We start from the raw sequence: 22,043 nt of genomic DNA on the forward strand, positions 1-22,043 counted from the left end.
CGTGCGTATGCTTACCGCAAGCTCTTAGCCAAAATCACAAAAATCGGTGGGTGGCCAGAAGTGCATCTCTGCTTGCTCGTCGTTAATTGGCTCGTGAACAACAGACGTGTTCTTTTCAAACGAACCATCACAGCATTTGCCTTAAGCGATTTATGGAGGCCACGGAAAATCCGAATGTCGATGGCCGGCCGAGGATTTGAACCGCCGTCTTCCTGAATGCGAGTCCCCCCCCCCCCCTCCCACCGCCGCGCTACCACGCTAGCTGTTTGAAGCAAGTTGTTTCCTCCGTTATCAAGGAAACTCATGATTGCTTTTATCATCACCCTGCAATTTTCGGTTTGTTAATGGTATTCCTTTTTGAACGTAACTTTAACGCCAGTCTGGCGTTAGTGTGTGTGTACGATGCACCTGTCAATAATGTGCATAGCTCGTGCTCTATATTCCCTCACATCTTCTGATGTTGTTAGCGGATCGAACAGACTAGAAAGTGAAACGATATTTTATCTAACAAAATTTTAATACCAACAGTTTTCTTTGTTTCTGCGACCTCTGCACATTCTAAATCACTTAAGGCGTATGCTGATATGGTTCATCTGAAAATGACAGGGTGGTTTCGCTCCCTTCTTTCCCTAATCCAAGCTTGTGCTCCGTCTCTAATGACTTCATCCTCGCCGAGGCGTTAGACACTAATCTTTCTTCCTTCAGTATCGCTTGTTAGCTGATCTCGGCGTTGCTTTTCGTGGGCAATAATGGTTGTTAAACTTTCACTGTCGCTTTCTCTCGTCAGACCTGTCGACTGTTTTTCTCATGGAAGCATAATTCTCGTATTTTGGCTGTTCGTACTTGCAAGAGCGTAGGCTGTTGTTTGGACAGCGACCTCGTAAGGCTTCGCCCGACTGGAAGCGACGGATAAAATTAGAGGCAGCATTTTTCCACGTGGCTGTGACTAACGCTTCGAATAACGTGCTGCTTGTCTGTGCTGCCGCCAAGACAGCAGTTTGAAAGGTCTCTGTTGGATTCCTTTCATGTTTAATTTCTTAAATCTGTTGTCATTTATGGCATAAATTCCTCGTCTAAATTTACTGTGGCGTTTCTGACTATCTGGGAGGAGACTGAGTATTGGAACGTGTTACTTTTACACATAAACAAGAACGAGCTGTCACACTACTACACTTTAAAACACAGTTTATATGTAATTCATGTCACACAGTCTCATACGGAACCTACATCCGCTTTCTTTTATATACTGTATATGATAAGATACTGTCATCCCCCTTCCCTTCTGTGTGAGAGGATGAATGAGCAAACGTATTTCTAGTTGCGTGCTTGAGGGTAGCAGACAAGGCTGTCTGCTAGAGAACAGTAGGACCAACGTCGGAACAGGTAGCTACGCTTTCTTAAAGCAGAGAGGTTTATATCCTTAGTATGGTCCTGTCCGTCCGTTGTCATGTTGGTATAGGAAGCTGCCCCTCTGGCCACTTCCGTTTGTATTTGTGAGCCACCCTCAGGAAGCACGCTGGGTAGTAGCGCAGGTCAGTTGGTCCGTGGCGAGCGTCTGAAGTGGTAAGATCTCCGGCTAAGCGCGTGTCTGCTAAGTCCGTAGGACAATGGATTTGTTAAGTTCAGCCTAACTGAAAATTTAATCACCTTTATTTCAGGTTTAGCTCTAAAATATCTAATGTTATCTTAAATTGCAGCGCAGTGCAATTCTCGTGTGAAGTTCAGATTATTTTCCGGTAGTTGCTTTGTCACTACTTTGTGAGTAAAGTGGAACCACGTGTTGATCAGTAACTCTAACTAAGATCAATCTTAAATGCGAATGCTTGTGTGATTATAACGTCTCGTCTTGACAATATTTTCAATATAGCAACTTTTCTTTATGTTCAACCCACGTGGGATGTACTTTGCGAGACCAGTATCACGTGCTTATATAACTGTTTGACCCGTCAGGTTAACAGTAAGACGTTAATAACCAGTTCGAGGTTTTTCTTTTGGAAATTGCTTTTGATCTAATTTATTTTAATTATCAAAATTATTGTGGAGTTGTACGCTTTGTGTAAACCAAGTTGACCACGTGAAGCATGTGGTGTAATCATCAAAGTAGCCCTCAGCTATTCTTTTTGGGAAGATTTCACAGAGAGTTAGTATGAATTTAGTATACCAGTGTGTGGTAATTACATGACGGACAGGATTGTGCTACGAACGTAATTTCTTTGGGTGAAAATTTGAATCTGTTTGTAGTGGTTAACTTTCTCTTGCATGCGTTTCAACGTTCTTTGTGTGTTGTTTTATGAATGCAGTGTTGTATGCAGTCTCCCAATCTTGGCTCCATGTTTGATGTGTTCCGTAAGATTGCAATCTCACATTTTCACAATCCTAAATAAGGCACCAGTTTAGTTAGGAATCAAGTGTTATATGCTGAAATTTCAAGGATCAATCTTAAAATAAATTTCCAAATATAAACTGATTTCTTTCTTTTTATTTAAATTCTCTTTTTTATATATATATTACCGGTTGTTGTATGACTATTAAAAGATTATAATTAATGTTAGTCTGTTTGGGAATTTGGTAAACCTAGACTAGATACCTGATGAAACAGTTGCTTAGTAATGCAAGATTAACTTCCCCAGACAGCTGACAGCTTTTAACCCGCTTTTATGGGCAAGCAGTAACACATAGCAAAAATAAAGCCACAAACTTACAAGTTGATGACCCTAGTGCCACAATCAACAACAAACTGCATATCTCCACAGTATCGAAACATCTAAGTTATTATATGCCCTCCTCGACTGAAAACGCCGATATATTGTTCCAGGATTAGCACTCTTTTGTTCTTGCGCGAATCTCTCACAGCTTAGATATGCACACAAAAATGGCCGAGACGCGCATACTCTATCGTCGTGCCTCGGCACATTTAGATGTTGCGAAAACTCCGAGGATTCGAATGACAGATGCATTGAACTCGTATTCGAGAAAGGGGAATCTGATCCATGTGCTGCCATTCTGATCGTAATTTTCAACTCTTATTCCCTCAAGAAAATGCTGGTGTGATCCCTTAAGCAACGGCGCAGCTGTTTCCTTCCGCCGTTTTCCGCCTGTGCAGGGTGGTTAAAATCAACCCGAAAAGCTTGTAAGGTTGTTGAAGGGTAAGTTGTGTTGAGAAATAGTCGTTGCGTCGTTTCCGATTAAACTGGCAGTGAAGTTAGCCAATCAGGTAGTTGGCCGCGGAAGTTCAAGCAGCCTGTCAGATAGAATTAGTGTCGGTTGGTCTCATGGCGTCGATGCTAGCATACGAGACTGCACAGCTTTTGGCTCGGGTTCAGTCCTTATTATAGCACCATGTCCAACTTTTGTACCTCTCTGTGATTCGGTTGTAGGAATACAAAGAAAGAACACGTTTGGCAACACCGTCTGTGGCAGGCTGCTTGAATTTGCGCGCGCGACGACCTCAATGGCTAACTTCAATGGTAATTGAATCGGAAACGGCGCAACCTATTGGATGTTTTTCTTAGCAGCTATTTCTCAGCACAACCAAACCTGCTACATCCTTACAGACTTTTCAGACTGATTCTGACCACCCTGTGTATCTGAATCTCGGGTTATGCAATACTGTTTTGCAATTCATACCGTTAGATGACGTCACATCGGAATGTGACCAGACAGCTCTGCGAGAGATTTATGTTCGTAGTGTATAACAGGAATATAATTCAAATGAACTGCGGTGATTACTGCTATAAAGCTGTTTTCGTTTTTTTTTAAATTATTGTTTGATCCTTAGCAGCTAATTGCCATTTAGCCAACTAAAAAGTGAGTAGCTTGATCCTGTAAACCTGGATTTCAAAATATATATGACTTTAATATTAATTTACGTTCTTAACAGGTGGAGGCGGAACTGTGTTTCTGCAGAACTGTGTCTGTTCCGTATTAGAGATAATGTACCGTTGAGGAATTCAAGCTACCCACCGAGCCATGTTCCACAGATGGGGCTGGGGGTGGGGGTAGAAGGAGGATTGTAGAGTACATATTTGAATATTATATATGTACGGTCGGAGGAAGGCAATAGCAAACCACCTCCGCTAGGACCTTGCCTAGTCGGCGGTGCGAGTCTCCCGCATCGTTCCCTACGCACCTCGGAGTTTGGGACCTCGTCATCATCATCTCATATGTAGATTTATTGTAAAGCAATGGAAGTGACTGAAATGAGAATGTTAAAAAAATTGTGGCGTCATCAGAGCCGATAGGATCAGAAACGAGAGAATAAGAGGCAGCTTTAAAGAGAAGGTTCGGGGTGCACTCAGCCTCGTGATGCCAACTGAGGAGCTACTCGTCCGAATAGTAGCAGCTTCGGTCAAGAATACCATCATAACGACCGGGAGAGCGGTGTGCTGACCCCGCGCCCCTCCTATCTGCATCCTCATCTGATGATGACACGGCGGTCGGATGGTCCCGGTAGGCCACTCGTGGCCTGAAGTCTGAGTGCTTTAAAGAGAAGGAGATATCAAAGAAGGTTGAAGAGAGAAGACTGCTATGACATGTACATGTCATGAGAAGTGGCTACACCTATGTTGGCAAAGTAATCGTAGAAATGATGGTGGAAGGTGGCAGAGGAAGAGGAATACAAAGATGAAGGTGGGTGGACAGTGTACGGGAGGATTTGAGGGAGAAACATCTGAGGGAAAGGGACATAAGGGACCGAGTAAAATGAAGACCTGGCAAGAACGTCGACCCCACATTAGTGACAAAAGACGAAGGAAAAGATGGAAATGTGAAGATTCTAGTTCCATAGTCGTGAGTCTCGAAAAAAATCCCGACTTTGCTCAGTTTCGACCTTTGAGGTTTGTACAAAGTTCGTATCATTCCAGAATGGTTTTTCACTCTGCAGCCGAATGTGCGCTGATTTGAAATTTGCAGGCGGATTGCAACAGGATGCCGGAGCGCGACTCGAACGTGGCACATTTCGCTCCACGTGCAAGTGGTCCACCGACTGCCTGTCCGTGCACAGCTGACTACTCGCAGGAGAAGAGGCTCTGGCGGAAGTAGCGCGGGTCCGAGAATCGTGCTTCGATAGCTCAGCAGGTACAGCCCTTGCCCGCGAATGGCAAAAGTCACAGCTTCGGTCCCAGTTCGGCACACAGTTTTAATCTGCCACGAAGTTTCAAGCCGACACACACCGGTGCAGAATGAACAGTTATTCTGGAAACAATCCTGTAGGTTGTGGGTAAGCCATTTCTCTGCAATATCATTTCCTTCGGGAGTGCTAGTCTCACAAAGTGTGCAGGTGAACTGCGAAATTTGGAATATAGAATGATGATGTGGTTTGTGGGGCGCTCAACTGCGCGGTCATCAGCGCACGTACAAAGTCACAATGTTTTACACAGTCCAATCGAGCCATTGTCGCGAATGATGATGATGATGATGATGAAATGATGAGGACAACACAAACATCCAGTCCCCAGGCAGAGAGAAATCCCCAACCCTGCTCGGAATCGAAGCCAGGACCCCGTGATCCAGAGGCAGCAACGCTAGCCACTAGACCACGAGCTGCGGACTGGAATAAAGGAGAAGAGTATGAAACGTCCCCTTTGAACAATTATACATGACTGTGCTTAAACTGACACACAATATTTTTTTAGCGCAACGCAATCTGACTTTCAAAAATCTCTACAAAAGAATGGCCCTGACTAACATTAACCTACACCTTTCACAAATCACTTACCTCACAAAAATCTTCGTTACTCGAACTACTGCAATACAACGAGCGCCACTACTGCCAGCTAAATAAAAGATTCAAACTACGGAAGGCACTAATTACTGATAGGCATAGTTAGCAAATGAAAGATTTTAATAGAGAACAAACAATGTATTTACCTTAATAATGTTGAAAACTCATAATATACATAGCAGTTCATGACATCCAATTTTAAAAATTTCAAAACTCTGCCATCTCTCTCCCCACATCCACCACTGCTGGCGGCTCACCTCCAACTGCGCAACGCTACGCGCTGTTAACATCCAGCTGCCGCTGCCCAACACTGCAATGGCAGACAACAATGCAAACTAGCCACAGACTGGACAGAGCACAGCCAGTGATTTTCATACAGAGCGCTACGTAACGTTGCCAATAAGAAAACATAAACAGCCTACTTACAAGAGGTATTGATGGAAGTGAGGCTGTGAGGGTGGGTCACGAGTTGTGCTTGTATATCACAGTCGCTATTTTTTGTTATAAAAGAGGAGTTTTTTTCGCCTCAGGAGGGGAGTTTTGTTTACTTTCGAAGAGGAACCCTATTTGTTGCTGGTACTCTGAAACCTTGCTTCTTTCCTAATTTCACGATTCTAGGTCAATGAGAAGTACCCAATGGGTTTTGATGAGTGAGTTTGTGAGCATCAGAATATGTGAAATAAATCAGTGCGTATACACTGAAAAGAAATATTACATGTCACACCTTAACAAAATGTAGAAGAGAAATACAGCTTGAGAAGCGAGCGATTGAATGCATTTTTGAAGAGAGCTACGATGGGCTAGAAGGCCAGATGGGGGACACAAGAGGGAAAAAAGGCAAAAGGAGAGCCGGACCAGTGCAAGTGTGAGGTCCTGGGGTGGAGAAGTGTGGCTTCAGCTGAATTTGCGTGAGAGCTGCCCATATACTCAACCTGTCCCCCCCCCCCTCCACTTTAACTTGTGCACAAAGAACAAACGAACGCTAAGAGCATTAATAAAATGACCCTGTAGATGAGTAGTAAAAAAGGTTGCACAAACTCTGTAACTTAATAAGGCATTAACAATCTCTATGCTCAATAGTTATAAAAAGGGACAGAAAATGAAATTTATTATTTGACTACTAAAAGATAAACAATTTAAGTATCACAGCCAGATTTATTTCATCTACTAAACGTGTCACCATATGATTCACTGAACAAGTGCTGAAAATAATGATGTTCAGAATGAGTAGGTCGCAGTTTCTTTTAAAGGGGCACCTACTCTGAAATACTGAACACAGTAATCCATTATGACTGGGACAATCAACAGAGATAATGATAAACCTGCCTGTGCGACAGAACGCTAATCGGAAATGAGAACACTGAAGAATCCACATGCAAAATCTTGAGTACTGTAGCGCTAAAACGAGAGCATACGCTGCCGAGGGCGTCAGAGAAGAATTACAGGTCCCTATTATGCTGGTGCTGCAAATACTTTGCCACCAGGATCTCAGGCGGTGTGTAGACGGCAAGCAGCAGTCGGAGGGTGCAGTCGCTGACTGCTGCACTGCTGTGCTCTCTGATAATTGATGACAGCGGATGAGATAAACGCCGGTAAGAATCTGAACTTTCTGTCCGGATCAACGAGACAGACTGACTACTAAGTCTGCGCAAGGGTATCTCCAGGAGGAGACAGTATCAATACACCTATCCTCCCTGGCGGTCCAGCGGAGATTCACTGCCTCACGAGAGGTGCACCAACACCTAAAATTAGTGCTTCGCAACCGCACCACGCTCGAATATTTCCAACGATAGGACGCGGGGGGGGTAGGGGGGGGGGGGGGGGAATGCACCAACCTTCTGCGATCAGTGCACTCCGCAAAATCCCACCAAGCTGGACAGCAACATTTTTGTACCTATCATGGTCGTCGCCGCCAATTTTCAGTAGGGCTATCTGACGTCACATCATGTCTTCTTGAGTTGCCCAAACAACTTCCTGCATTTCGTGGGACGCGCGAAAGCAGCCACGAATACTGCCTCTAGAAACGAACAAAATATCGCCCGGACGCTAGGTGCCGCCGTGTTGGTCGTCCCCTGGGTTCAGGCCCTACGTTCCGAGAACCACCGAAAACAATACTAACACCTGACGTTGGCCAGACGAAGGCCAGACGGCAAACATCAATAAAACTTTTAATAGCGTCGCTTCGTGCCTAATACGAGGGGCGTTTGAAAAGTCCGAGCAAAGTCCGAGAGATGGCTCCGCCGGTGCGTATCGAGGTCATGTTTAGTTAGTAGCATCTTTGGAAAGAACTCATACCAAGTTTCAGCCATATTGGTCTATTTCTTTGTGTTTGGTATTCGTCTGAATCAAGGACTGTGACTGTCAAAAAATGAACGACAAAGAATTTCGTGTGGTGATTAAACATTACTTTATGAAAGTCAAAACGCCTCAGGAGACTAAAGAGAAGCTTGATAAACATTACGGTGACTCTGCACCTTCGATTAGAACAGTTTATAAGTGGTTTCAAAATTTTCGGAGTGGCTATATCGGCACAAGTGATGCTGAACGTTCTGGACGCCCTGTGGAGGTTACGACTCCAGAAATCATTGATGAAATCCATGATATGGTGATGAATGACAGAAGAGTTAAGGTGCGTGAGATTGCTAGTGCTGTGGGAATCTCGAATGAAAGGGTACATAATGTTTTGCATAAACTTTTGGACATGAGAAGGCTATCCGCAAGATGAGTTCCGCGACTGCTCGTGCTTGACCAAAACCGGAATCGTGTGAAGTGTTGCAAGGATGGTTTGCAGCTGTTCAGGAAGAATCCGCAGGACTTTAAGCGTCCTTTCGTCACTGTGGATGAAACGTGGATACATTACTATAGTCCTCAGACCAAACAGCAATCTGAACAATGGGTTACCAAGGGAGAATCTGCACCAAAAAAGGCGAAGACCATTCCTTTGGCCGGAAAGGTTATGGCGACTGTCTTTTGGGATTCGCAAGAGATAATCCTCATCGACTATCTGGAAGGGGGTAAAACTATTACAGATGCATATTATTCATCATTACTGGACAGTTTGAAATCCGAGCTGCAAGAAAAACGACGGTAATTGGACAGCAAAAAAGTCGTTTTCCCTCACGACAATGCACCAGCACACACCTCAGCAGCTGTGGTCGCAAAATTATTGGAAATAGGATTCCAACACGTTTCACATCCCCCCTATTCTCCAGACTTGGCTCCCTCGAACTACTATTTGTTCCCGAGATTGAAGAAATGGCTGGCGGGACAAAGATTTTATTCAAACGAGGAGGTGATTGCAGCAACTAATAGCTATTTTGCAGACTTGGACAATTCCTATTATTCGGAAGGGATCAACAAATTAGAATAGCGTTGGACGAAGTGTATAAGTCTAAAAGAAGACGATGTCGAAATAGATTTAACCCAAACATGTAAGTTGTTTTTATTTTTGCACGGACTTTTCAAACGCCCCTCGTACAACCGGCCAAGCGCCGTAGAAGGATTGGCTGCCCTGAGGAGCCGGTACACTCTATTGTCTACTCCTCCTGGTGTTCGCAGAAAAGCGGACCCTGCCCGACCTCACGTTTTTCTGCCACACTCAGCGCATGTGGCCCTGGTCCTACTCCAGCTCACCCTCACGAGAAGGACAGAAGAGCAAGCCATGTCCCAATACCAGTTGAAACAAAACTCAGAGTCGCCATTACCGGTTTCATATACTGCAATGTCCTTTCTCGCCCCCCCCCCCCCTCTCCTCACTGACACACATTAATAAAATGATACCAAAATAAAAAAAAAATGAGAAAAATGAGAGGAGACAGGCCACAAGAGGACTGTAACCTCTCATGAGTCATACTCACGCTCTGAAGGTTCTCTACAGATTTGAATATCTGTAACGATAGTTCATCTGTAGGTTTTGATGAGCGAGTTAGCGAGCATCAGAATATAAGTATATGACATAAATAGCCGCATCTTTTGATTGCATTGGTTAGCCGATTAAAATTTTTACACCGCCAAGGAGCTGTAAACCTTAGTATTTGACACAAAGTCCAACTTGATAAATCCACATGTTCCGGAGAAAGGGTGTCTTAACAGATGGACGAATCTTTTGATTGCGTTGACTTACAAGCTTAATTTTTTTACACCGCCAAAGGCCCGTAGTCCTTAGTATTTGACATAAATTTCAACTTGATCCTTGGAAAATTTGTGGTAAGTTCCTACGAGGCCAAACTGCTGAGGTCATCGGTTCCTAGGCTTACACACTACTTAATCTAAGTTACGCTAACACACACACACCCATGCCCGAGGGAGGACTCGAACTCCCGATGGTGAGTAGCGCGAACCGTGGCAAGGGGCCCGAGACCGCGCGGCTATCCCGCACGGCAGACTTAATACTTCTTCCTGTTCCTGGTAAAACCGGTCTTGACAGACATACAAACAGAGAGACATAACAAATGACAAATAATTATGTGATGTAATTACAAATTAAAATTCTTAGGATTTTTGTCTTTGCTGTGAAAAACATGCTTCTTGCCAAATTTCATGATTCTAGGTGAATGGAAAGTACCCTATAGGTTTTGACGAGTGATATGTGACATAAATGGCAGTATCTTTTGACTACACTGACTTAGCAGCTTAAATATTTTACACCACTAGGGGACCATAGACCTCAGTTTTTGACAAATTTCAGCTTTATACCACTATCCGTCCCTGAGAAAAAGGGGTCTTAAGAGGCTATACGTCAGATTCGATGAAATTTGACATTTTCTACTTTCTATTTCATAATGTACTTTAGATTCCTCTGGACGTTTTCCTATATGACTCACTAAAACAGACACTTTTAATATCTCCAAATAATACTTTTAAATTTGATATGCAACTGACAACTTTCACCATCTTGTACACTCTGCCAGAGTTGAACTGTCGTATCTTAGGAACTGCACAGTTTAGAAGCGTGTGAATCATCTTGTTTTGATGCCACTGTTACGTCGCAGAAGTTGAGAAATGAGTCCTTTATTTACTAAGAAACTAGTGCCAGAAACAAGTTATGTACTGGACCGCTTTCATTTTTCAGTATGGCGTGGACGTGAACTGTAGGCTGTGCTACAAGTCACTTTGTTACCACAACCTTTATTTAGCTTTCACTTTTGTTGGCTGCGCCAACTCTCAACCATATTGTCATCTTCTAACGTAACTTAGATCTCGGGCTGCGCTATAAAATTTGGAAATATGTGGTAAGGACTATGGGACCAAACTGCTGAGGTCATCTGTCCCTAGGCGCACGCACTACTTAATCTAACTTACGGTAAGGGCAACACACACACCCATGGCCGAGGGAGGACTCGAACCTCCGACGGGAGGGGGGAGCCGCGCGAACGTGACGAAACGCCTCAGACCGACGGCTACCCCGCGCGGCGCTGCGCTATAGATCAGTCTGTCGCCACAACCAAGATTTCATGGGGAGGCAATGCCGTACTCTAACGCGATGTGCTAGCCAGTGATTTCCGCAGCGTAAAGTGATAAAGCGTAAAAGAAACACAAATTTGCGGGTCGCAGGTATGTGAAATTTGAATTTGTGCCTGAAGCTAAGAAAAAAAAAAAAAAAAAAACAATGTGCAAAGCAAACGGTAAACGAAATGCAAATAACCAGAATAATGTTTCTGAAGTGATCGCGCCCCATAGCGCTTGGCTTATTATAGGTAAGCTGAATTTTCTGGTAACCTAGATGCATTTGCACATAAGCATTCACGTCCTTTGACAGTAATGGAGGTAATAAAACTTATATTAAAAGGACTGACAATCCACAGCTACTAAAGAAATGTTTACATGGGAAGACCCAGAATGTGAACGTTTCCTTCAGTAATCTGTGTGTTGCGTGTGCCTAAAAATGTTTTTGTTGGCTTCGTGAATCTATGAAGTCAGCAGTGTCTCATTCTGGAACAACATTTAACGGTGTAAACTATAAAAAACTGCTTGAACTGGAGAGTTAGCGGTGAAATTAGGCCAGAACACAGCAAGAAAATAAAGAAGGCGAGCACTGGGTGATTGTGACACTAAAGAGGACAGAAAAGAAGTCCAGTGCACGAAAGAGTTAGAACTGTAAGTCTGTATAAAAGTTTGTAATTAAAAACTTTGAACTTCAGTGTCTCGGAACTACATTTTTTTTACTACAAATACCAATTATCTCAAAAAGTACGGAACATAGAGACATCAAATTTCCACAGCATGCCAAGAACAAAATTCAGACGATATAGAACTGGAATAACAAAAACATCTGTTTAGTTTTTATGTTCATTTATTTACAAAATTCTGCTAGATAAATTGAGTGCTTGGGAAAAACATTATAACACGCCTCATAATAGAGTGTTTGCAATAATTCTAGTTGTGTATGTCTAGAACATTACTTTCATTAATTATGGAAAATTGGAAGTTGGACTCTTAAAAACTTTTCAAGAAAATGTGTCACGAAGTGCGATATTTAACATTGGCAGCATAGGACAAACAGTCTCCCTTAAAATCGACAAACAGGCATACAACAAAATGATGCTGTAAGCGTTCCGTTTTTACCGATTGAGGACTGAACCCTAAAAAAAAGAAAAAAGCCTGTAGAAAACTAGGCTGAGAAAGACAAAGGACCCAGGTTCGAGTCCCTGTTTGGCACACAGTTTTGATCTGTGGGAAAGTTTCGATCCCGTCTTTGTTAAGATTATAACCTGGCGACCCTCTAAACAGAAGTACACACACGTATACAAAATCGAACGATTGTCTGTAGAGATTTTAGAAGACTGTCTATAGACATGTAGCTAGACAATGTATATAGACAGTTTAGATATTTTGCCTGAATGCCTTGTTCCTCGATACTTGCACAAAAAAGCAGTGAGAATAATGAATAGTGAAAGAAATCGAAAGAGCAGACGTTGGTGGAGACACTTAATGTTCGCGGAGGGGCCTCCTTTCGGTAACAGTTTACTTTCGACTTTGGAAGTAGAAGACAGCATGTTTCCAACATCATTCACTTTTTTTCGTATTGTTTTGGCCAGCTACCTGATAACCAACTTGGTGCGATTTTTATGTTCGGAATTACTGACTTCCCACACACAGGACGCTCCGTGAAAATCGTCAGTCTGGTGCAACACTTCCTCCGTTGTCCACACCTTGATACGTGATGTTTCACAATAAGAAAAATAAAAGTAATAAAACACCGGCGAAGCTTTTTCCACGTCCCAAAAAGAATAACAAGATTTAATGTCTAACAACTTGGCCACACTGCAATATGTCGCGCAACATTGTCTAAGAATTGTCCCACGTCTGAGGATTGTCTCATGTCTCCCATGTCGAACGGGAGTCAAAAGTTCTACGATTTCATTGCAGAAGCGTGTTCATGAAGAGGAGAAGTCTCTCAATTGTCTATTTACAAAATCGCTCGATTGTCTATAGACACTGTTGTTATTATAGGGACGAGACTCACGATTCCTTGACCAGTGATCTTCATCCTCTACCCCTTGTAAGCACGCAGAAAAACTTCTATGGGTTCTCCCAACATATCGTTTAGAATCCTCAGGCAGTTTCTCCCAAACAACCCAAACGATCTCGGCTTCAGTCCTTCTTGCTTTTAGGTGTATCAGTTTTCTATACCACGATTCGCAAAACTCTTTGATGGTTTGCCTACCCCTGGTATCATACAGCCTGGCCATTAGGAACTCACGCCACAAGTGGTCTTGTTTTTGTTGTGACCAGTATTCGTCAATAAATTTTTGTTTAAAGCTTTCAAAAGACATCTGGTTAGTATCCAGATTCAACACTCACCTTTTTGCTCCTCCCTTTAATGCAGTGATCATAACATTAACTTTTTCCTGATCAGATAAATATTCATGAAAGTTCCTTTCGCAATTTTTTACAAAAAATGGTTCAAATGGCTCTGAGCACTATGGGACTCAATTGCTGAGGTCATAAGTCCCCTAGAACTTAGAACTACTTAAACCTAACTAACCTAAGGACATCACACACATCAAAGCCCGAGGTAGGATTCGAACCTGCGACCGTAGCGGTCGCGCGGTTCCAGACTGTAGCGCCTAGAACCGCTCAGCCACTCCGGACGGCAATTTTTTTACAAAATCGAATGGGTGCCATCCGTTATATCTCTTAGCAGGGTCGAATTTTTCCGCGCCCTGTAATATTTTATTAAAAGGTATTCTTTCAGTGAAATGTGTAGGTCATATTTGTAATTTTCTTTCCAAGTCATACATTTTGCCTTGGATTTGTGAAGTGTTATGGTCACACTTCTTTTCGCAAGTAACAATCTTTTAGGTTAATTCTCTACTTGTTTCTGTTACAGATGGTTTAATCTGTGCAAATTCTGTTTGTATTTCGGGTTTAATACCGAATACCTTTTCGTCCTCTTTAGTACTGACTAAGGGTTCTATTTGATCTTGATTTTTAATTCCTTCAGTGTCAAACCTCTCATTCATTTCAATTTAAATTGGAAGCAACACACGGAAAATGTTGTGGGGAAGGCTAACCAACGACTGCGTTTTATTGGCAGGACGCTTAGAAAATGTAACAGACCTGCTAAGGAGACAGCCTACACTACGCTTGTCCGTCCACTTTTAGAATACTGTTGCGCGGTGTGGGATCCTTACCAGATAGGACTGACGGAGTACATCGAAAAAGTTCAAAGAAAGGCAGCACGTTTTGTATTATCGCGATATATGGGAGAGAGTGTCACAGGAATGATACAAGATTTGGGATGGACATCATTCAAAGAAAGGCGTTTTTCGTTGCGACGGAATCTTCTCACGAAATTCCAATCACCAACTTTCTCCTCCGAATGCGAAAATATTTTGTTGACACCAACTTAGATAGGGAGGAACGATCACCAAGATAAAATAAGGGAAATCAGAGCTCGTACGGAAATATACAGGGTGTTACAAAAAGGTACGGCCAAACTTTCAGGAAACATTCCTCACACACAAAGAAAGAAAATATGTTATGTGGACATGTGTCCGGAAACGCTTACTTTCCATGTTAGAGCTCATTTTATTACTTCTCTTCAAATCACATTAATCATGGAATGGAAACACACAGCAACAGAACGTACCAGCGCGACTTCAAACTGTTACAGGAAATGTTCAAAATGTCCTCCGTTAGCGAGGATACATGCATCCACCCTCCGTCGCATGGAATCCCTGATGCGCTGATGATGCCCTGCAGATTGGCGTATTGTATCACAGCCGTCCACAATACGAGCACGAAGAGTCTCTACATTTGGTACCTGGGTTGCGTAGACAAGAGCTTTCAAATGCCCCCATAAATGAAAGTCAAGAGGGTTGAGGTCAAGAGAGCGTGGAGGCCATGGAATTGGTCCGCTTCTACCAATCCATCGGTCACCGAATCTGTTGTCGAGAAGCGTACGAACACTTCCACTGAAATGTGCAGGAGCTCCATCGTGCATGAACCACTTGTGTCGTACTTGTAAAGGCACATGTTCTAGCAGCAAAGGTAGAGTATCCCGTATGAAATCATGATAACGTGCTCCGTTGAGCGTAGGTGGAAGAACATGGGGCCCAATCAAGACATCACCAACAATGCCTGCCCAAACGTTCACAGAAATTCTGTGTTGATGACGTGATTGCACAATTGCGTGCGGATTCTCGTCAGCCCACACATGTTGATTGTGAAAAATTACAATTTGATCACGTTGGAATGAAGCCTCATCCGTAAAGAGAACATTTGCACTGAAATGAGGATTGACACATTGTTGGATGAAACATTCGCAGAAGTGTACCCGTGGAGGCCAATCAGCTGCTGATAGTTCCTGCACACGCCGTACATGGTATGGAAACAACTGGTTCTCCCGTAGCACTCTCCATACAGTGACGTGGTCAACGTTACCTTGTACAGCAGCAACTTCTCTGATGCTGACATTAGGGTTATCGTCAACTGCACGAAGAATTGCCTCGTCCATTGCAGGTGTCCTCGTCGTTCTAGGTCTTCCCCAGTCGCGTCATAGGCTGGAATATTCCCTGCTCCCTAAGACGCCGATCAATTGCTTCGAACTTCTTCCTGTCGGAACACCTTCGTTCTGGAAATCTCGATACAAACGTACCGCGCCACGGTTATTGCCCGGTGCTAATCCATACATCAAATGAGCATCAGCCAACTCCGCGTTTGTAAACATTGCACTGACTGCAAAACCACGTTCGTGATGAACATTAACCTGCTGACGCTGATGTACTTGATGCTAGTACTGTAGAGCAATGAGTCGCATGTCAACACAAATACGGAAGTCAACATTACCTTCCTTCAATTGGGCCAACTGGCGGTGAATCGAGAAGTACAGTACATACTGACGAAACTAAAATGAGCTCTAACATGGAAATTAAGCGTTTCCGGACACATGTCCACATAACATCTTTTCTTTATTTGTGTGTGATGAATGCTTCCTGAAAGTTTGGCCGTACCTTTTTGTAACACCCTGTATAGGTGTTCATTCTTTCCGCGCGCTATACGAGATTGGAATAATAGAGAATTCTGAAGGTGGTTCGATGAACCTTCTGCCAGGCACTTAAATGTGATTTGAAGAGTATCCATGTAGAAGTAGATGAGATACATAAATCGCTCGACTTTATATACTATTGTGCACAAGGCCCTATGGTAAAAAGAAGCTGAAAACGTGTAAGGCATTTTAAAGTTAAAAGCTCTGTGTTAAGTAGCTCTTAGTGGCCGCACCGCCTACTGTTAATAGTGGCAGAGTATAGCGGTGGGACTTCAGTTGACACCAGGTTGTGAAACGCGGAAGAGCGCGCGGGGCCCCGCTGAGGGTTCCAGTCGCGTGGCCTGCGAGCTGCGAACCGGCGTGACGTGTCCGTTGCCATCGCTACGTCAGCGGCACCTTCTGGGAACACCGCCGGCAGAGCGACCGTTGCTAGTAAAACTCTGGTTGCTAGGGCAAAGGCGGGAGGGCGCTCGCACGAGGTATCTGCCTCAGTTGAGTCTGCCTCCCCCCTCCACTGCCCCCACCAGGGGCCTCCGTGGCTGGCAGCCAGCGCGCTTAGCCCGCCGCACGGCGCTAAAACTGCTCGCACAACGCACGCATTCGTCCGCCGGCAGCGCCACGTGATGTGTCTGCTTACGGGACACGGACAGGTCGTTCCTGCCAAGCAAAAGTGAAGTCAGTCACCTTCTGCAGTCCTCAGCCAGAGGGGACAACGAGTAATCGGACCCCGTTTTGTGGCCACAATTTCAGAGATCTGCTACTTGCGAGCCATCTATTTCCTATGGCAGTGTGGTGTGTTCACTCCGAGGGAACTTCACACGCAACGGACAGCGTTTTGCTCGGCGCTGTGTGAGATTCGTGTGAATATGTTGTCTTGTTCAGCTGCGGGATTACGGCACCAAGAATCTTCTCGTCTCTCAGGACACATGATCGTTACGAAGTTTTTGTGTGGACGGAGTGACGTTGAGGAACGATAAAGTCGCCGCACTCCTGTGCGAGTGGCGAACAAAGCCAGGTCGTCAACGCAACGCCAACCAGTGTGGTTCCTCGTACGACGGCACTGCCCTCTGTTTCACAAGTCACCCTCCTTACAGAGCTCATGCTACGTCCTTAGTTTTTCCCTCTCTTTTGTGTTCCGCACCTCAGTTTGCAAAAACGGAATCCTTATAGGATTGCTTCGTTGTCGGTCTCTCTATCTGTCTGTACGACTGTTAAGAACTCATTTTTCTCAGGAACGAAAAGACGTATCACGTTCAAATTTATGTCGCGATGGTCCCTAGGCGGAGTAAAAAAAAAATTTAACTTTCTTTTTTAAGTTCATGCGCGCAAAAGATACGGCCATTTATGCCACAATTCGAAACTGGAAAACTCACTCAAGAAAACCTGTAGGATACGTCCAGTTAATCTAGAATCACGAAATTTGGCAAGAAGCAAGGTGTCACAGTACAAGTAAAGAAAAAACCGAAAATTCTTAATTTACGATTACGGAACACGAAAAAAAATTTTTTTTTCATTTTTTGGCCGTCTGTTAATGCCTTTTTTCCTCTAGAACAGTTTGACGTATCAAGTTCAAATTTACGTCACATACTAAGTTTTATGGTCCCTTGGTGCTGTAAAAATTTTAAACTTCTAAGTCAATGCATTCACAAGATATGCCATTTATGTCACATATTTTGATACTTGAAAACCCTCTCATCAGAACGTATATCGCACTTCCTGTTGACCTATAACACAGAAATTTGGCAAGAAGCAACGTTTCACAGTACAAGTAAAGGGAAAAATTGTTAATTTGTAATTATTTCACATGAAAATATATTTCTTCTTCATTTGCTATCCGACTTCAAACTTGAAATTAAAACATTCTTGGAAGTCTTGAAATCCCTGAGACCGATATCTTACCAGTATCAGTGACGATAAAAATCGTCAGTATCTTTGATTCACGGAATGGATAAACTGTCTGTACACGTGATTTAGATTGTACGGAACCCTCGGTGCACGAGTGCTACTCGCATCTGCCCAATTTTTTGTATAAAACTGCAGTCCCTCGATGCCTACACTTTCGTAGTGACCATCACAAAATATTCTACAGTCAGCAGATTCACAGGACGCGGGACTGTGGTGTCAGTCATACATCTGATCTGCGTACGATCATCCATTAGTGTAGTTCCACCTAGAAGATAGAGCTTTTCTAAAGCAACTGTTTAGAATTGGGGGGGGGGGGGGAGTGCTAAGGTAAACCGCGAGGAAAAAAAATCTGTGCCATATTTCAGCCAGGTGCCGGTTTGTGCTGCCAGCAGTGACAATTCACAAAAGGGCGCAAGAATTAGTCAGTTGCAGTTATCGTTCTTGCTGGGCATAGGAGATGTTTCCTGGTCTCCATCCCACAACATGCCAAAGTAACCATCAGAGCAGTCGATTTCGTTATAAAGACACCCCCTCAGTTTAAAACATATGTTATTGTTGCACTAAATTGCACGTGTTTTCTAATCTTATGATCGGTTTCAGCTCCAGCACACTGTCTTCAGATCTGCAGAGAAAAGAAAAGTAGAACAATCAATAATCAAATAGCATTTGATACACAGCACTGCACCACATTCAGTTCCACCGAACCATCTTCAGATCTATAATGGTGCAGAGACAAGTGTTGTGTATCATAGATTACCTGATGCTTAGTTATTTTATATACCTTATCTCTACAGACTTGAAGATGGAACCGAAACCGATGATAATAGAAATATGTGGAATCTAGGCGGACGATAAAATTTGTTGTACAGTCATCGATTGCGGATTTATAAAAAAAAATCAATTTTTGCAACACTGAGTAGAGTATCCTGCGTTTTTCGTTTCTGATATATACGCTGTCAGCTTCCATGTGTATAAGTGTGGTGGGCAGGACCAGTCAAATGTAAATACGGGACTTCGCCGGAGTCACGTTATCATCTGCATTTTTCGGTTTGAACTTGATATAGGGAACAACTTTTTTTTATCTATAATGATCTCACCTACGGTTGGGGGACCGTTGTGATACAGTCGCTGTCAACGTCACCTGCAACACAATTAGCGGTTGGGCTTGGCGGACTAGCAGGAAAGTTCGTGCCAGGTACCCGGAAAGTCGTGGGTTCGAATACGAGTCGGACCACGACAATTTTCAGCGTGCCTTTAATGCAGACTACACCTTTAAACATGAGTAATCGCCTGAAAAGACACATAATTCGGATTCCACGTTAAACTGTTATTCCCCTTTACCGGGTCAGACAACTAGATTAGCGACAGACAAATCGTCGAAGTGGCGTCCTATTAAACAAAACGCAATTATTGTTACCCGAATGACAAATAAAAACTAGTTTCGTCCGTAAAGAAAGTTAGAGGGAACTCCATGAATGACTGATGAGTATATGCACTTTAAGTAACATTTATCGATCCCATTGCGGCTTCGAGCGGAACAGACTATCATCAGATGGCGTGCATTCTTCATCACATAAATGAATCTACATGTAGAGGGCGTCAGCTGTGAAACAGAGGAGACGGTAAACTGTTTCAATAATGAAACTTCCTGGCAGATTAAAACTGTGCGCCCGACCGAGACTCGAACTCGGGACCTTTGCCTTTCGCGGGCAAGTGCTCTACCAACTGAGCTACCGAAGCACGACTCACGGCCGGTACTCACAGTTTTACTTCTGCCAGTACCTCGTCTCCTACCTTCCAAACTTTACAGAAGCTCTCCTGCGAACCTTGCAGAACTAGCACTCCTGAAAGAAAGGATATTGCGGAGACATGGCTTAGCCACAGCCTGGGGGATGTTTTCAGAATGAGATTTTCTGCAAGGTTCGCAGGAGAGCTTCTGTAAAGTTTGGAAGGTAGGAGACGAGGTACTGGCAGAAGTAAAACTGTGAGTACCGGGCGTGAGTCGTGCTTCGGTAGCTCAGTTGGTAGAGCACTTGCCCGCGAAAGGCAAAGGTCCCGAGTTCGAGTCTCGGTCGGGCGCACATTTTTAATCTGCCAGGAAGTTTCATATCAGCGCACACTCCGCTGCAGAGTGAAAATCTCATTCTGTTTCAATAATTATCTACTGACTTTAATATTCAAGGTGTTTATAAAATAGTTGTACAAAAGCAACCTTTAACTGCGGAAAAGTTAAATAAATAACTTAACAGAAGCTTTTGATACAGCCCTGAATGCAGTATGTCTTCAAGGTTCATTTACAAATGTTCAGTGTGGCTACTTTTTGTAAAACAATAAATGTCCCATCTATATTCAGTTTCCTGTTAAATCATATGAAGGAAGTCTTGATGTATGGTCGCAGCTGTTTGTGTTGTCCGTTGTCACAGTTCATCGACGTCTCCCAGAAGTAGAGGAGCAAACACTCTAGAGGCCTTTAGTGTAACCTCATGCGCAGAAGTCCATTGGGGTTAAATCAGGTGACGGTGGCGACCAGGATATTGTTCCACCACGTCCAATCCAAGTCGGCAAAATCCTGCGGAGATACGCGACAATTTTACGATGATAATGTTGTGGCGCTCCGCCTTTCAGGAAAATAAATGGTTCAAATGGCTCTGAGCACTATGGGACTCAACTGCTGAGGTCATAAGTCCCCTAGAAATTAGAACTACTTAAACCTAACTAACCTAAGGACATCACACACGTCCATGCCCGAGGCAGGATTCGAATCTGCGACCGCAGCGGTCGCGCGGTTCCAGACTGAAGCGCCTAGAACCGCTCGGCCACTTCGGCCGGCGCTGGAAAATAAATTCTGTGCCCATATCCTGTTGTAATTGAGGCATTAGATAATGTTCAAGCATGTCCAGATACGATATGCTATATATTTACAGTTGACTCGGCAAAAAAGAAAGGACAATAAATCTTGTTAGAGCTTACAGAGCAAAAAGCCTTTACCTTTCTCGAGTCCTGTGCATGTTCGATTACGTGGTTTCTGCTCACCTCATAACCGAACATTATGTCGATTCAGTTAACCGCGGGTTTGGAAGGTGGCTTCGTCACTGAACACAGTTTTACTGAGAAAATCATCTTCAGTCTGTTGGTGAAGTAACTCGTTCGCGCATGCCAACTACAGGGAACGTGGGAAAGTAACAGTTTTAGGTGGACATAAAATGTGAAAATATATGCATTCACTGCTGTATCGAACATTTCTGTGTTGTTTATCCTTTTCTACGTTATTTACCCTTTTCACGATTAAAAGTTAGCCGGCCGCGGTGGTCTCGCGGTTCTATGCGCGCAGTCCGGAACCGTGCGACTGCTACGGTCGCAGGTTCGAATCCTGCCTCGGGCATGGATGTGTGTGATGTCCTTAGGTTAGTTAGGTTTAAGTAGTTCTAAGTTCTAGGGGACTTATGACCACAGCAGTTGAGTCCCATAGTGCTCAGAGCCATTTGAACCATTTGAACGATTAAAAGTTACTTTTTTGTAATTAATTTATTAGCACCATGTACGGTTGATACATAATACTAAGGCTCGCTGAACATTCGAAAATCGTAGGAGCACGTGATAATGTTATTCTGAATGTTGAATGACAATAAAGCAGAGTGTCTATTTAAGGGTACTGAAATAGACCTTTTCTTACGAAGAACGTCACTTATTAAGTTCGGCCGTGCGGTTCTAGGCGCTACAGTCTGGAACCGCGTGACCGCTGCGGTCGCAGGTTCGAATCCTGCCTCGGGCATGGCTGTGTGTGATGTCCTTAGGTTAGTTAGGTTTAAGTAGTTCTAAGTTCTAGGGGACTGATGACCTCAGCAGTTAAGTCCCATAGTGCTCAGAGCCATTTTGAACTTATTAAATTCTGTCCGTAGAAAGGACAGAACAGAATTTATATAG

At 43.6% G+C, this 22,043-nt stretch overlaps 2 non-coding genes across 2 annotated transcripts; one reads left to right on the top strand and one right to left on the bottom strand.

The window, feature by feature from the left end:
- Positions 1-19,784: 19,784 nt before the first annotated feature.
- On the bottom strand, positions 19,785-19,859 carry Trnas-cga (transfer RNA serine (anticodon CGA)). The gene has a single exon. It is a non-coding gene; the product is annotated as a tRNA-Ser (tRNA).
- Positions 19,860-20,125: 266 nt separating this feature from the next.
- Positions 20,126-20,200, top strand: Trnas-cga (transfer RNA serine (anticodon CGA)). Its single transcript has one exon. It is a non-coding gene; the product is annotated as a tRNA-Ser (tRNA).
- The last annotated feature ends 1,843 nt before the right edge of the window (positions 20,201-22,043 follow it).

This window comes from Schistocerca nitens, chromosome 2, assembly GCF_023898315.1.
Source record: "Schistocerca nitens isolate TAMUIC-IGC-003100 chromosome 2, iqSchNite1.1, whole genome shotgun sequence".
NCBI lineage: Eukaryota > Metazoa > Arthropoda > Insecta > Orthoptera > Acrididae > Schistocerca > Schistocerca nitens.